Below are 12,520 nucleotides of genomic sequence, written 5' to 3'. Positions count from 1 at the left end.
ACACACAAAATACAAACAACAACAACAACAAAAGATGAAAATACTATACTTTGATCCACATTCAGTCTCCATAATTCTCTCTCTGGATATATGAATGGAACTTTCTATCACAAGTCTATTGGAATTGCCTTGAATCACTTCATTGTTGAAAAGAGCCAAGTCCATCACAGTTGATCAACATAATCTTCTTGTTCCTATGTACAATGTTCTCTAGTTTAGATCCAAATCCTCTTTTATCTGAACTAATGGAACCATCTCTTATTTGGACCTGTAGCTTCCAAGTTCCCATTCTTCTAAATCTGTATTATTACCTGGAGTCCATTGTCCCTTTAGAGGTCCATGGATAGATTTTTAAAGTCAAGTAGGAAAAAAAATTACATCTTTATTTCCATTAACTTTTTTGCTATCATTGTGATCTTATATATTTTATTTTAAAATGTTATTATGGATAAGGGGTCCATAAGCTTCAGCATATTGTCCAAGCATTCTATGAAACAAAAATGTTCTAGAACTTTTGCTCTAAATGATTCCTTACAAAGCTAAAAATATGATTTCCCTAAAGCAGAGGTCTTTTTGGATGACTCTCCTGCTCAAAAATTTCAGTGGCAATAAGTGATGGGACCATTAATGGTTTTTCCTACCTTCCAAAGCTGACAAAGTCATAATCTTAACCATTCCATCTCCAGATACTCATTCATGCAGGGGAAGGGAGGGAAAAAATTTGGAACACAAGTTTTTGCAAGGGTGAAGGGTGAATGTTGAAAATTATCCATGCATGTGTTTTGAAAATAAAAAGATTTAATTAAAAAAGAGTGAAATATCAGAGCATGAAAGCTTCAAAAGGCGTATGTAATTACAGAAAAAGTGATTGTTTTTTTAATATCACAAAATTGCAGACTCTTAAGCAACCAATGGCTCCCTCATAAATAAAACACAAACTTTTCAGATTAATATTTAAAGTTTTTACAATCTTCATCTACTCTGTTCATTCAGATGCATTTCAGTTATTTTTCATTCACTCAGCATTCTATTAAAACTGGCCAAATAGCTATTTTCTGAATCTGGAATTCCATTACCCATGTGCCTATGTAAAGCTGAATCCTTCCAATCTCAAAGAGTTGTCCTCATAACTTTAGCATCTTTTAAGTCTCTGTTAATGTGCTACTTCTTACAAGAAATTCAGTTTTCTTTGTTCTCCCCTTCTCCTAAATTGTCTTTGCCTTAGTTATCTGGTTTCTGTAAACTATAAGCTCTCTGAAGATAGGATTTTTTTTTAATTCCCTTTGTATCTGCAATGCCTAATATAGTGCTTGCTATACATATAGTAGCAGCTTAATAAATGCAAATTGAATTGAATTGACTATTCATTTTTGAAAACTTTGTTTCATTTATCTCTGATTCTCTGATACTATAAGCTGTATAGCAAGTGATAGTCCATATTGATAGAGGTACTATCTTCAATATGATTGCCCTATACCAATCAAACTACAAATCTTATCCAAAAATTAAAATCATATAACAGGAATACTAATAAATAATATAAAATTAATAAAACATATTAAAGTTTGCGTGTTCTGTCAATCTATTTTTCACTTCTTCAGAATTTCAAAACTATTGCTTTAAATTACACTCTCACTGGCAAGTTAAGCCCTCAAAAGGCAGCTATTCTTTATCTCATGTTCCAGGGACAATCAGAAAGGGTGCAATTTTTTCCCTTTCATTATAGCTCATGAGCTCCAATCCATGCTTTTCTTTTTGGGTTATCATTTGATATAAATTATTAAATCAGGCTTTATTAGCTTTTAGAAGAGTGTATTTACTAAGATGATATACTAGGAACGATTGGTACATATATACCTAACCTTCATTCCTAAATCTGCAACAGTCTACATACAGAATACAAGAGAAAATGGGTTCAATGTTGGAGAAAAAGAAAACGTAGCTTCTGGAAATTCTTTTTTTTTAAATAGGCTTCAAGATGTTCCACTTGGGTACTGAATAACTCTCTGCTGGATTCTTTCTAGAATTATAAAGTTGCTTTACCTCCATGTATCTAGTTTCTCCTTGGTTCTAGACGCAAATACTGCTACCAGTAACCATTATTTGGGATGCTGCTGGGGTATGTTAAGTCCAAGTCCTCTGACCCTTTGAAGTCTACAAGGTGGTTGTTGGGAGACGGAGCAGCTCTATTCCCTACCCCCCCCCCAAATAACTGCCTCTGAGCACCTAGGACTTTGTACAACTCTGATTGGTCAGACATTGTAATTCTCTTTTTTCTTTTATTAAAGCTTTTTATTTACAAAACATGCATGGGTAATTTTTCCAACATTGACTCTTGCAAAACCTTCTGTTCCAAATGTTCCCCTTCTCCCCACCCCCTCTCCTAGCTGGCAGGTAGTCCAATACATGTTAAATATATTAAAATACATGTTAAATACAATATATGTATACATGTTTATAGTTATATTGGTGCACAGGAAAAATCAGATCAAGAAGAAAAAGAAAAACTGAAAAAGAAAACAAAATGCAAGCAAATAATAGAGACCTCTCTGGGTGTAGATGGCTCTCTTCATCACTGCACTGCACAAGTTTGGTTGGAGGTAATAGAGCTAAGGGAGGCGGGAAGAGGTGTGCCTTTTCCACGGTCACACAGCTGGCAGAGGACGCGGGCAGTTCTCGGATTGCCGGGCCTGCCACAGTTCTACACCTGCATAAAGTCTTGCATGAAGCCATCAGGGGTCCCTGAATCCAGGGTGTGGGTGCTGGAGCTTAAAAGAAAACGCTCGGAAGGAACCGCGTGTTGGGGGAAGGGAAGGACGTAAGAACTCTGCCCTTCAACCTTCCCCTTTGAACTGTGCATGGAAATAATTGTGTTTTGTTTATGCACAACCGCGGGCGTTCGATTCTCGACCACAACCATGACTTTTCTTCCCCGGCCAACGAACGTCGCCTGGGCTTCCTCCTTCGCGTGCGATAACGTCACCAGGCTCCCCTCTGTCCCGCGTTCTCTTTTAGGTTACAATTTTCTCTGCGTTTTGTAACCAAGATTTTTAAACATAAACGATGTGATCGGACACCGGAAACCCATCTGGGAGAAGCCGCAAAACAGATCCCACGCGCCTCGTCTTTCACCTTAATCCTCTGTCCGTGGCCACAGACTGTCACTTCTCAGAGCCACCTATCTGGCCGCGGGTCTAGCTTCTACAGTGAAGGTAGAAACAGGAAATTGACTGAGATCACCACATCGAGCACATCTGAGGCTCTTGTTCTGCCAGTGTTCTTACTGCTGGGGATGTAGCTCAGTGGTAGAGCGCATGCTTCGCATGTATGAGGCCCCGGGTTCGATCCCCGGCATCTCCAGATTTATTTGTTTCTTGTGCTTTTTGATGACTACCCCTCCCTTTGGAAATGCGCACCCCGAAATCTATTCTCCAAGCCAAGTATTTCCAGTGTCCTCAAAGTGACACATGCACAATAAACTCGCCTGTCATTTCCAGCTTCGCTTAAAGTTCTTCCCACAACTTGTGCACTTCATTTTCGGCCCTGAAACGTACTCAATTTCCAGATGTTGAAATTCCCGCTGATACAGATCACCGGCTTTTAGAGTTGCTTGGGACAGAGTAATTTATTCATGCTCACTTATGTCAATGTTCCTCCTAAAATGAGGCAACCACAATTGATTTTCCTGATAACTGCTTCAAAGACAGCAATCCCACTCTTTCAATACTTTCCCTATCTTTTTGTCTTTTCCTCCTACTCCTTATGTGTTCTCCCAAGGGTCTGTCTGTGGTACAGCTCCCTTCACTCTGTCTCCCTTGTCTGCCTTGTCTATTAGACCCATGAAGAGGCTAGTTAAATAGGTGACAGAGAAAGAAGGGAGACGTCTATCTGAATAGGGGGGGTAAGCTAAATAATATTCTCAGTTTTACCACATATCAAGATAAGATCAAAATGGGTCCATGATTTAGGCATACAGAACGAGATCATAAATAAATTAGAGGAACATAGGATAGTTTATGGAGGAGGAAGGAGTTTGTGACCAAAGGAGGACTAGAGACCATTATTGATCACAAAATAGAAAATTTTAATTATATCATATTGAAAAGCTTTTGTACAAACAAAACTAATGCAAACAAGATTAGAAGGGAAGTAACAAACTGGGAAAACATTTTTACAGTTAAAGGTTCTGATAAAGGCCTCATCTCCAAAATATATAGAGAATTGACTCTAATTTATAAGAAATCAAGCCATTCTCCAATTGATAAATTGTCAAAGGATATGAAGAGACAATTCTCAGATGATGAAATTGAAACTATTTCCACTCATATGAAAGTGTTCCAAATCACTACTGATCAGAGAAATGCAAATTAAGACAACTCTGAGATACCACTACATACCTGTCAGATTGGCTAAAATGACAGGAACAAATAATGATGAATGTTGAAGGGGATGTGGGGAAACTGGGACACTGATGCATTGTTGGTGGAGTTGTGAAAGAATCCAACCATTCTGGAGAGCAATCTGGAATTATGCCCCAAAAGTTATCAAAATCTGCAAATCCGTTGACCCAGCAGTGCTACTACGGGGCTTATACCCCAAGGAAATACTAAAGAGTGGAAAGGGACCTGTATGTGCCAAAATGTTTGTGGCAGCTCTTTTTGTAGTGGCTAGAAACTGGAAAATGAATGGATGCCCAGCAATTGGAGAATGGTTGGGTAAATTATGGTATATGAATGTTATGGAATATTATTGTTCTGTAAGAAATGACCAACGGGGGAATACAGAGAGGCCTGGAGTGACTTACATCAACTGATGCTGAGTGAAATGAGCAGAACCAGAAGATCGCTGTACACTTCAACAATGATACTGTACGAGGATGTATGCTGATGGAAGTGGATATCTTCAACATAGAGAAGATCTAATGCAGTTCCAATCGATCCATGATGGACAGAATCAGCTACACCCAGAGAAGAAACACTGGGAAATGAGTGTAAACTGTGAGCATTTTTGTTTTTCTTCCCAGGTTGTTTTTACCTTCTGAATCCAAGTCTTTCCGTACAACATCTTTGAGAGTTTCCTAGAGCCCTGAAGAGTTGAATGACTTATCCATGGTTACAAAAAATAGTGTGTATTAGAATAAGGTCTTAACACTATTCAATGTCTGCAACATTATCTAACAGTACACAAAATAGTCCCTGTTTAGAGACCTCAGGAACCTTAAACTCAAATTTGTCCAAAACTGAGAATATTATTTTTATTTCTTTTTAAAATTAGTTTATTTTTTATTACTTTTATAATTATAACTTTTTTTTTTGACACTACATATGCATGGGTAAATTTTTAATAACATTATCCCTTGCACTCACTTCTGTTCCGAATTTTCCCTCCTTCCCTCCAGCCCCTTCCCTAGATGGCAGGCAGTCCCATACATGTTAACTATTTTATAGTATATCCTAGATACAATATATGTGTGTAGAACCGAATTTTTTGTTGTTGTACGGAAAGACTTGGATTCAGAAGGTAAAAACAACCTGGGAAGAAAAACAAAAATGCTCACAGTTTACACTCATTTCCCAGTGTTCCTTCTCTGGGCGTAGCACCTCCAACACCTCACCTTCCCAAAACCAGGATCCAGTTTCTGTGGATAGTTATCCACTAATCATTGCATCTGCTGTAGGGTCCAATCCAGATGAATGGAGCCTGGGTACAAATGAAACCCCTTAGCCCAGAATAGCTGCTCCTAGGGTCATACTTCGGCTACACTCCCATACTGCTATTCACCTGGGCCATTTCACCTCATACCTATAGCCCGGAATGCAATTTATTTCTCCAATCCACAGTCCCCAATTCTCTCCTCCACTCCCCAGAACAAAATAGTCCTCCCTGGTCACCAATTTCCTAGACGTGCCGTTTACCTTAATATCCTTGTCAGGGTGACCAGGGGACATATGCCCGCTGGAGGTAAGGTACACATTTGCCGACCCCCCGCCCCCCATGCTTGGCTCTGCTGTAACCACGATCAAAAAAAGCAGGCTCTGTAGCTCGAACATTAGTAACCTCCACTGCTTATTAGCCAAAGAGATAGTGGCGCTAGCCTTTTTTTGCTCTGCTTTTAGAGCAGAGAACGCCTTGTTCAATTAAAAAATACATCAAATTTTACTGCTGTAAGCTAATAACTGCCCTTTCATTCATTCATAATGAGATGGTCTTTAATTGCAGTGAAGAGGGGCAGTTTTCTTATTCGGATTTCACTGTAGCGAGCTTCAGGAGTGGAGACCAGGGATATTTTCGGGCAGAGTCTTTAAAAAATAAAAATAAAAAAGGAGAAAAATGGAAAAGCAAAACAAAATTAAAAAGGTAAGACTTCAAAAAATCTCTAAACGTCCCTGAGTGGACTTGACTATCATAAAACTTTCGGTTAACAGCCGAAGCGCTGACAGATCTTGCCACAGACGCCAGAAAACATGGTAACTTGGGTCAAATTGAGACTAGAAAAGACCAAAAAAAAAAAAAAAAAAAAATCACCAAAATTTAAAAATGGCAAAGTTTGTGGCCACAGATTACAGTCTCTTCCAGGGAACCTCAAAGAAGAAATAAAGTGTCAGTATGGATATGGGACAAAATTAAAACCTAAGAAAATTCCAAAGTAGGATTAGAGTCGCGCCTTTCCTCCTGGGAACCATTACCTTGGTAATGGGGACAACCGTCGAAAAACCTGCTAATCCCAAACTCCCATAAACCGAGAGGTAGATCTTTTCTTTGGGGATAAAGGAACAGTCTAGAGCATATCTCTTCCAGAGGCCAGCTGCTGAAGAATGGGATGCAAAGAGAAATCCACTTTAGTCCCAAAAAACCTGTGTTCCGCTGTTTCGAGTCCTGGGAAGGGATTTATGTCCTTTGATTGCTTTTTTTTTTTTTTTTTTTTTTTTTTTTTAGCTTTTATTTATCCAAAATTACAGCTCTCAGCCTGCCCACGACAGTCTCGTCAGGGTGCCCAGGGGATTTATGCCCGCTAGAGGTAAGGTATACATTTGCCGACCCCCCTCCCCCCATGCTTGGTTCTGCTGTAAGCACGATCAAAAAAGCAGTCTCTGTAGTTCGAACATTAGTACCTTCGACTGCTTATTAGCTAACGTGGCTTCAGCCTTTTTTTTTTTTTTTTTTTGTTCCTCTCGGACTCTGCAAAGTGGATTCGCACTTACCAACGTGTTTCGCTAACCAGTCTTCCTGTTCTCTGCCTCTTCGGTTCTTCCCTACGTCTTTTCCCAGCTCTCCCCTCCATAAGGTCAACCCCGCGCATTCAGCTCATTTTCCCAGCCCTGACTTCTGTGCTCCGCTTCCAGGAGTTAGACTTACAAAAAGTTCCCCCGAGTTAGTCCCCACCGCCTCTCGGGACTTAAGCTCAAACCGAAGGCTTGCGTTTCCTTCTGACTTCCCACACTCAGCAAGGACACCTTAGCTCCTCTTCACACCTGCGAGGCTCCAGCGCTACTCCGGGAGAGAAGGCGTAACGGACATTAACCGGTCCAAGAGGAAGTACCAAAAGCCGCAGAAGGGCTAGGAAAGCGCGGGGAAGGGTGGTGAATAGACCTCTGGGCTGTGAGATTGGAGATGAACCCTGAGGCAAACCTTCGGTCCTTCTTTCTCCATCCTCTCTCACGGGTTCTGTAACTTCCTAAGAGATCTTTCTAAAGCCTATCTATCCTTGCTCTGCTGCCACAATAAAGTGTCCTTTTAAGATTCGTAGTTTTCTTGGTTTCTTTGTTTTCATTTCTCTTTCTTTTCCGAAATAATAATTTTGTTTCGTCCTTGGTAAGCCACCCCTTGTTTTAAAAAGGGGGGAGGGGGAAGTAATGAAGCAAAACTATCCAATCTTTCAAACTAGATTTCTCCCACTCCCGTCTTCTTCCTCCTTCCCTGTCTCTTTTTTCACACCTCTCTCTCTCTCCCTCTATTTTTCTTCTTCTGTGTGTGTGTATATATATACATATATATACACATATATATAACTATATACACATATTGATCTATGTATACCTGTATATATGTATGTGTGTGTATATATATATGCATATATATAACTATATACACATATAGATCTATGTATACCTGTATATATGTATGTGTGTGTGTATATATATATATACATATATATACATATATATATATACTCTGTGTACACACACACACACACACACACACACACACACACACACACACACACACACACACATCCATAGTCCCTAGTCTCCATAGTCTCCCTAAAACTCCTACAAAGGAGAATAATTTTCTCGTCTCTTCTTCTGCGAAAGCTCGAGCTTTCTAATTATATATAGTTCAATTTCGGATTTTCCCCTTTCCGTTCTCCCAGAATAAAGTTTCTTTGGGCCAGTTAAGTTGCTCATTCCTGAGTCAGCCTGACATACCTATTACCAGTGAAACCCGGAGCAAGTCTCAACCCTATTGACTTGAAGTTTCCTCAACTATAGTCTGGATTGGAGAATGAAATCCCACGTTTGCCGAGAAAATCCCAAATGGGATTACAAAAATCGGATACGAAATTGACAAAAATCTTTAGTGTTTCCCAGGTAAAATTCAAAAAAAAAAAGTGTTGGGTTTTTTTGTTTGTTTGTTTTTTGGTTTTTTTTGTTTGTTTGTTTGTTTTGCTCATTCGATTCCATTTCGAAAATTCAGAATTCAGGCGGACGAAAGGCAATGGAAAATGTCCTCCGTTTCATTTCCGTGGTTACCTTATATATTCCCTAATGTTGCTATTAAAATTTTTGAAGAATACTATTCTCACCTAATTTAATGATACAACCAAGAGTAAAATAAACAAAAACAAACAAACAAATAAATAAATAAATAAATGATTGAATGAATGAATAAATAAGTAAATGAATAAATAAATAAATGCTCATTTTAGGGAAAGAATAAATGCTAGGAATCGTAATGGGGATGTAGCTCAGTGGTAGAGCGCACGCTTTGCATGTGTGAGGCCCCGGGTTCGATCCCCGGCATCTCCACGAGTCTCTAAGGGGTCACTTAGTTTAAGTCAATTTATCTTGTCCCAATATGCCGCAAGAAACAAGTTATAGAGTGAGTTGTTAAGATATACCTAAAGAGTTTCAGTGCACAACTTGCTGTATTTTGAATTACGGTTAGTTTAATTTAGTTAATTTGAATCATGGCTCTCGCGGTTCGTCTTAGTAGAACCTGATACCAATCATTAAAGGTCTCTGGGATTCATTTTCTTTATAAAAAGAAGGTAAAGGGAGTGGTTGGGAGATATGGGCTCCGAAGGTTCTTAGAAGGTCTATATCAACCATGCCAGGTGCCTTGAGGAGGTCATACTTTCTTTTCTTACTAATAAGATCATTTTAGTGATTAGCTTTGAAAGGAAATACTGTGGGAACAGATTCTTTTGCAAAATACCCTGCGTGCTGACTCTTCCAGTGATCTGTTTAGCTGCCTGAGAAGGGGCCTAGAAGATAAGGCTCTTACCCTTGAACTCTCTATATTCTGGTACACACACTCACCTTCCTTGAAGTTGAATCCCAATGGAGCCTCTCTTAAAACTACAAGCAGTATCTATCTTAAACCAAGAGCAAGTATTATCTGTAAGGAGAAACTTGGAGCATTCCCTGTAAGATCAGGGGTGAAGCAAGAACGTCCATTATTACTAATATTATACTAAGAGTTCTAGCTAAAGAATTAAGAGAAAGAAATCAAAGTAATAAAAATTCTCTGTAAAGGATGCAATTGTCCTCTTAGAAAACCCTAAAGAACTTACTAAAAACTAGATAAAACAACTTAACAAAGTTGCAGAATATGAAATAAACCCATAAAATAAATCCACATAACTCATATAAAATAAACGCAGCCAACAAAGCTTAGCTGGAAGAAATAGAAAGAGAAATCCCATTTAAAATCATTGCAGACAACAAAAAATACTTGGGGGGGGAGGGTCTATCTACCAAAACACACCTAGGGATATATAAACAAAATTACAAAACACTTTTCACACAAATATAGATCTAAACTGGAGAAATATTTATTGCTCATGAGTAAACTGAAGCAAAATAATAAAAGTGACAATTCTGCCTACATTAATTTGCTTATTCAATGTCATATCAATCAAACTATCAAAGAAAAGGGGTTTCAGATAGAAAAAAATTGAGAAACCCTACTCTAGTTATACTGGCACCATGAGAATAAGGTTAATTTAGAACTTAATAAGCGTGAATGACTAGAGCAGCTTCATTAACAAGCATTGGGAAGATCTTTTAAGACATTCATCGCTCCATGTTCTGGCCTCATATCATTATCACACTTTGAGATTCTACCATCTAGTGTGAAGACTGAAGCAGCAGCAATTCTATAACACAAACATGGGAAGGTTTCTGGCTGGGTGTCAGGGTCTGCAGTTTGTGTTTATAATTTTTATTGTGATGAGTTATGTGGATTTATTTTATTCTCTGCCTTTATTCATACTCTTCCTTATGCCCTCCACTCTCATCTTCTCATCAAACCCATCAAAGCGCCTCTGTCCCCGGGGAATCTTGCCTGATGATGCTTAGCAGTGTCCTCTCCCTCAGTATTTTCAAACTTTCCTTTGTAACTCCAGTGACTTTACCATAGAATAGCATGTTCTGGCTTTATCCATGTTTGATTCTATTGCTTGCTAAGTGAGAAGCAGTGTCTTCAGGCCATAATTGCCATTTTACATTAAGAAATATGAAAAAAATTTTTTTTGCTTTTTTCATGTCTCACTCCCAGTTCTACACACAATAGGAGGTAAGGCAAGGCAACGAGGTACTCTGCTAAATGCTGGATATGCAAAGAGGAGTTGTAGCAATGTTTCTTGTATTAGTAAAGACAACAGCTTTAAGACATGTTTAATGGTTGAGTTCAGTCACAGTTTCTTTCTTCTTCATGGATTTTGACAAGAACATGGGCCAGTGTTATAGGCACCTACGGCCTACTGTGCACTTAGAACATATCTCAGCAGATTCCTGCGCTGTCCTGCTAGAAGTTCATGATTCCACATTCTCTGGTTGAGCGGAACATACAGATATTAACACATACAGCACAGAGATTGAAACGCATCTGGACCATTCAATTTGACTAATAGTAAGTTTCTATATTTCTGTTTAAGTCTGCCATCTAGTGGGTAATCTAAAAAAATCCTTCAGTTCTTTCTCATCCTACACACTAGGGTTATTAGACTTTGTCTCCAGCTTAATATGGCCTGTTCATTTTTTAAAAATCGTTCATTTCCTGAAGTACTCCCTCCTCTATAGCTTGTTGTTTTGTAAGAAAGAAAAATTAAAGAAAACCAACCTTTGTCGTGAGATTTTAAAAGAAAACAGTTTATTTATTCCCGAGCTCGAGTTCTATCACCCTAGGCTCTACCTAACACCTAACAATGTTCACATCTTGAACATTACATTAAAAATGCTTTAGCTTATACTTTTTTCAAATAACATCAAAACATTACTACAATCTATAAAAACAGTACAAACATAAAATCTAGGTGTTCCGGGGAAATCTAGAATGAAGTTGAGTCAACTGGTATTGTTTCTGTGATGTAAATTAATTGCCTTGCTTAAATAAAAAGTCTTTTATACCTACTATATTCTAACACTATCCCGTCGTACAGTTCTAAGGTCTGATCCAATCTATATTTCCAAAGTCCGCTTCCAGTCTCTTCTTGAAAATCTTCCATTTGATAAGGAACTCTTAGCTTCCTTAGAGCCCAAATAATGTTTTTAAATTTGCATTTAAAAAGCATCAATATCTTTGTTTTTAAATTACCTTCCCTTCTAAATATATACCTTCTGCCAACTTTCATGGATCAGCCTATTGAAGGGAAGGCCAGCTATTCAGATTTCCACCAGTTGCTACTTTTCTTTAGGCATGTTTTCCTATGATTACTAGTTATCTGATGATTTGCTTTTTTTTTTTTTTTTTTTTTTTTTTTTTTTTTGAGAGATTGGTCCTTTATTCAAAAACCTCCAGGGACTCCCCCACGATTAATTCACGTCTTAGACTCCAGGTACTGGCATTCAAGACCTTCTCCAATCTGGCTCAAATCTATCTTTCCAGCCTTATATTATTTCTTTTCAACTTCTGCTCGCATTGAGCTAACACCCTTCTCCCCTATCGAGTATTGTGCTCAACAGTTTTTATTCCTTTCCTTGCTCCCACTGTGCCCCAGTTCACTCTTATTGAAGTTTCTTCATTCTAGGTCCTCTCTAGGAAGCACCTCGGGAGAGTGCGAGATTTGTATTCTGCTTTCCTTTGTATTCCAAACTCTTAGAAAAGCATCAGCTACCTAATAGTACTGACTAGACCACTGACGTCCGCTCCAGCTCTGTTCCTTCCTCAAAGGAATATTACTTTCTTTCTCTCAGGAAACAAGTGAGGAGAACGAAAGAAAATTCAGGCCCCGCTGGGATTCGAACCCAGGATCTCCTGTTTACTAGACAGGCGCTTTAACCAACTAAGCCACGGAGCC

General features: G+C 38.6%; 3 non-coding genes across 3 annotated transcripts; 2 read left to right on the top strand and 1 right to left on the bottom strand.

Moving 5' to 3' along the window:
- The first annotated feature begins 3,288 nt into the window (after positions 1-3,288).
- On the top strand, positions 3,289-3,360 carry TRNAA-CGC (transfer RNA alanine (anticodon CGC)). The gene has a single exon. It is a non-coding gene; the product is annotated as a tRNA-Ala (tRNA).
- A 5,594-nt stretch (positions 3,361-8,954) lies between these two features.
- TRNAA-UGC (transfer RNA alanine (anticodon UGC)) lies at positions 8,955-9,026 on the top strand. Its single transcript has one exon. It is a non-coding gene; the product is annotated as a tRNA-Ala (tRNA).
- A 3,420-nt stretch (positions 9,027-12,446) lies between these two features.
- Positions 12,447-12,520, bottom strand: TRNAT-AGU (transfer RNA threonine (anticodon AGU)). Its single transcript has one exon. It is a non-coding gene; the product is annotated as a tRNA-Thr (tRNA).

This window comes from Sminthopsis crassicaudata, chromosome 6 (genome assembly GCF_048593235.1).
Source record: "Sminthopsis crassicaudata isolate SCR6 chromosome 6, ASM4859323v1, whole genome shotgun sequence".
In the NCBI taxonomy this organism is placed as follows: domain Eukaryota; kingdom Metazoa; phylum Chordata; class Mammalia; order Dasyuromorphia; family Dasyuridae; genus Sminthopsis; species Sminthopsis crassicaudata.
Note: the sequence above shows the minus strand (reverse complement) of the source record. Positions and strands in the feature narration are given on the sequence as shown.